Consider the following 4,500-nt stretch of genomic DNA (forward strand, 5'->3'; position numbering starts at 1 on the left):
TGATTTTAGGGTCGTGTCTTTTTTGTCTTTGGTCCATGTTGCGTTCACATTTCAATCGAACCGCACCAGAGTGTGTTTGGAAGCGAACCGAGACCCAGGCTGTTTCTCAATTCCAATAACGCAAAGAACGGACTTGCGTTCTCGTGGAGGTCGGTCTTGCCAGGTGACCTTGGAAGAACGAACTCAGAAGGTCACGAGAACACAAAACGCACTTGTGAGAATTGTGATGTGTGCGATCTTCCTGTTGGTCACCTGATTTCCTCAGATTCAACATCGCAACATTCATAAAGTGACAATCGTACCATTATCTGCATTATTTTATACATTATAATTTTTTTAAGTTATTTTGTAATGGCAAATATGTAAATATTGTCAGGAATTAATAATATACCAAAATAAGAAACTCAATTAAGATAAGTTAAAATAAGTTACATTTCAATATCAAATTTGCATTTTTTATTATTACTTAAAGTTTACTTTAACCAGCGTGTCACTCTTGAGTTAAATAATTTCAACTATCGCACCGCCCAATTTGCGTCATTCGCCCCTGCGCACATTTGAACTTTGCATTGACTTTGTATGTAATCTACTTCTGCAAATCATTAAATTCGCTTTGTGCACTGAAAAAAATGGACTTGGTGGGTCTTTGAATTTAAATAAAATAAACATGTATATGCAAAACAAAATATTTATATTCCTTGTGTAAACATAATTTAATTGATTAGGATGAAAATGTTTTGTTTGAATGTAAAATGAACACATTATTCTCACATTGATTAAAATTGATTGAATTGAATAGTTAAAGCAATAAAATTGAGTAAGAAAATAAAACGGCACCTCCTGAGCAGAAGGTGGCAGTAACGCTCAATGAAAAGGATGTCAACTGCCATAAAAGAAGAATAAACATCGTTTGTTTTGGGCGCCAAAATGAAGACTCAGCAGCAGTCAGTCAGAAGAACTCTCTCAGACGGACACCACGTTATTAAAGTAAGTTCTATTATTTATTTATGTTCACTTTATACGTGATACATCTTCACTAGATAGACAGTTTTTTTTACAAGATGTAGTCATTGCAATGACTTGTAGTAAAAATTAGTTTGGAGGAGGTTGGTGGAGTAAGTTAACGTTACAGTCAGTCAGTCAGTCAGTAAGTGTAAGGCTCATAAAGAAAAACAGCGTTTTAAAAATGTCAGCTGTATAACGTTATTTCTTGTTTGGTAGTTTTATCCGAGTTGAAAACTGTCAGCTTTGAGTTGACTTTTGAGGCACTTTTTACTCAGCTGTTCTATGGAAACGGTTCAGGACAAATAAAAGCCTAACCAAACGTTTTTATTCTGTCCAGAGTAACGTTATCCATGTAAGTAATTTACCAGATGATATCAATTGACTACATTAATAATGACATTGCGTATTAAAAAAAACTGTCTGCTTAATCAGATTATCAGACCCGCGTCAGTTATTCATGACTTCGCTACGCCACGAGCAACACTTGATTCAATTAGAAAAAGCTTTTTTAAATGTCTCGCGTGACGTCTGGTATATTAACTGAAAAAATTGCTTTATAGTGCCACACCTTAAAGCTGACATTTTCAGAAGAGAACCTTGTAGTTTTAAGATCTAATTTTGTCCAAAATTGCGTCCTATGACAGATATAATACTTATTTCATTATTGCTCTGTGTATGTGTGACCTTCATCATTTGAGATTGTGTGTTGATTCCCATCTGAATATTTCCTCTTATAGGTCCATCATCCTTGCATGCGCTACACACTCAAAAGCATTGGTAAGTCATCAAAAAAAATCTTATTTTTGTAACTAATATACATGTATTATTTTTTGACTCGCAGTACTCAAATAAACAATGGTTGGTTAATTTGTTTTCAGATAAATGCTGAATTTAAAAGAATCACTACTGTCTAATGTTCCTGCGTGTCACCTGGACCTCCAATCCAAAAACCTGACGAAACTCTTCTATCAGAAAGGAGGACAGCTAGCAAAAAGACTTGGAACAATCAATGATCAAATGACAGAAGTAAGTAATATAGATTCATAGACATAAAAATGTGTAAACCTTGTTGGAAGTACAGAACATTTAGTATGTTTTAGTTACATCTTTTGGCACAAGGGTCATTAAAACACCTGGGAAGATTTAAAGGGGTAGTTCACGCAAAAATAAAAATTCTCATCACTTACTCCCTATCATGTTGTTACAAACCCTTATAAATGTCTTTGTTCTGATGAACACTAAGGGGTCAGTCACACCAAAAGCGCTTTAAACGCTTGCAAACGCAAGGCGCGACGCAATGCCTTTTTTAAAAAAGAGCAGTGCGGCGCAGCTTTTCATATTGCTAAGCAACCACCGAGTCAGCTGTCTTGTCAATCAAATATTGAAGCGTGAGTGCTCTTTTGCTGTTAACTGTCATATTAGCAGAAATTTTAAAAAGAGGGTGCTTGCTCTGACCTTGTTTGAGGGTGAGAGGTGCACAAACATGCAGGAGAGAGTGAGCGAGTGGAGTCCGGTTCTTTAAAGCAACTGTAAACTTCCCTCACCATAACGTAAGGCCCGCCTCTCCCCTCATTCGATTGGACAATGGAAGACGCAAATGACGTCAGGCGCTTCTCCACTCTCAGCGCTCCTTCAAAAACGTGTGCGCGGCAGGCGGCAGAAAACCGCAAGGCGCTCGGCGCGCATAAACAGCGCGCAAACGTGCCCTGCCCATAGAATATCATTCAAAAAAGGCGCCTGCAACTGCCTGCAAACGCTTTTGGTGTGACTGAGCCCTTAGGAAGATTTCTCTTAAGGAACGCCTGCACCCAAACCAACCATAAGCCCCATTCATCTCCACAGTGGGGAAATATAATACTATGGAAGTGAATGGGGCTCACGAACAGTTTGGTTGCAAACATTCCTCAAAATAAATGTCTTCCTTCGTGTTCATCAGAACAAAGACATTTATACAGGTCTGTAACAGCATGAGAGTGAGAAAATGAGATAATTTTGCTGTGATTGTCAGGTATGGTAGCACACACTTGAAATGTGGCCTCTTTATTTAACACACACACACACACACACACACACCTGGAGCAGTGGACAGTGCAGCTGCCTTGCTTTGTAACCCATGTATTTGTAACCAATTGTAACATGCTGTGGCAATGCACATGGGTCTGTATACTTACATTTATATTTGTTTGCATTGTACTAATTTCCAATGACACTTTTATTGTAACAGTAACTTTTTTTCTGTTTCTTTAACTAAATTGGTCTGTTTTGTACAGGGCATGGATGAAGTCAGCATCAGTGAGGTCATTTGAAGACACCAATGTTGGGATTTGTGTTCTCAAACAACATGCTTCTTGAAGAAGAGGATCTTTGTATAGTCCTGGAAGGCATGAAGGTGCTGCAACATCTTGCCATGTTGTTTGAGCTGATGTATGCCTTAAACCTGAGCTATCCTGATCTCCGCTTTATTTTTGAGGAAATCCAAAAGATTTTAATGGAACTGCATTGAGAGTAACTTTAACGAACAGTTTCTTTCAGTGAAAGGATCAGAAAGACTGTGCTGCTCATTTATGTTCTTTTTATTTATCTGTTTTAAGTGTTTTCTCTTATTAAAACATTAACAGTTAGCTGCTCAGAGTTGATTTTGGAAATGGTTGTTGTATTTTGTTTTTGTTGAATCTTTGATTATCAGTTTATACAAATGCTGTAGCTCTGACTTTCTGAAGGATTGATATTTTCCAGTTTGTAAATCCATTTAAAAAATAATAGTACTTATTGTTTTGCATGTCTCTTTGGAATGCAGTGTTTGTGTTTTAGCACTTCTAAATCTACTGTGATAGTAACTATTTTAAACATTTGGGTCAGTTTTACAGATGGGTCTTTTCCTAGTCCCACACTTTTGCAATGCCTTAATTTGAAAACATATTGCACTGACATATCTTGACATATATCAGTGCCATTGTTTTGTCTCAAGATGTATTCCAGTGTTGTTTTTGTAAGGTAGGTTTGTTTGTAAACTTTATTTTATTAAAAATATCCTAATAACTAGGGCCTAGTCATGGCTTAATCTACAACCTTTCTGGGAAATTGCCCCTTTATGTATGTACTGCATGTGCTGATTGTTGTAATAGTTATTGACTGTTAATGAATTAATGTGTAGTGATTTAAATGAGTTGATGATCTGAAAGCAGTGGTTTGCCTAAATATCACTAAACATTTGTTCAAAACTCTTTGCTTTTTATGCCAATGCAAATGTATTTTGTATTTAAAAAAGAAATAAATAACATTTGGATAATTATGAGTGATTATTCTGGTGCCAGAGACATAATGAAATTGCTTTAGAGTTACATAATCCCATAATATAAGCATTAAAAAAGCATGTTGGAATTAGAGATGAAAATCTAGTCCTCTTACATAATAAAATTACTTAAACATTACAAAATAAATGTGTTATAGTAAAGAGAAATAGCACTTTGAGTCAATATATTTATATTAGACTAC

The 4,500-nt window shown here is 36.1% G+C and overlaps 1 long non-coding RNA gene across 1 annotated transcript; it reads left to right on the forward strand.

Moving 5' to 3' along the window:
* Positions 1–624: 624 nt before the first annotated feature.
* LOC141359508 (uncharacterized) lies at positions 625–4,293 on the forward strand. Its single transcript, XR_012366001.1, has 4 exons — positions 625–987; positions 1,743–1,782; positions 1,884–2,031; positions 3,276–4,293. It is a non-coding gene; the product is annotated as an uncharacterized lncRNA (long non-coding RNA).
* The last annotated feature ends 207 nt before the right edge of the window (positions 4,294–4,500 follow it).

The sequence above is a fragment of the Misgurnus anguillicaudatus genome, chromosome 23, assembly GCF_027580225.2.
Source record: "Misgurnus anguillicaudatus chromosome 23, ASM2758022v2, whole genome shotgun sequence".
Taxonomy (NCBI): Eukaryota; Metazoa; Chordata; class Actinopteri; order Cypriniformes; family Cobitidae; genus Misgurnus; species Misgurnus anguillicaudatus.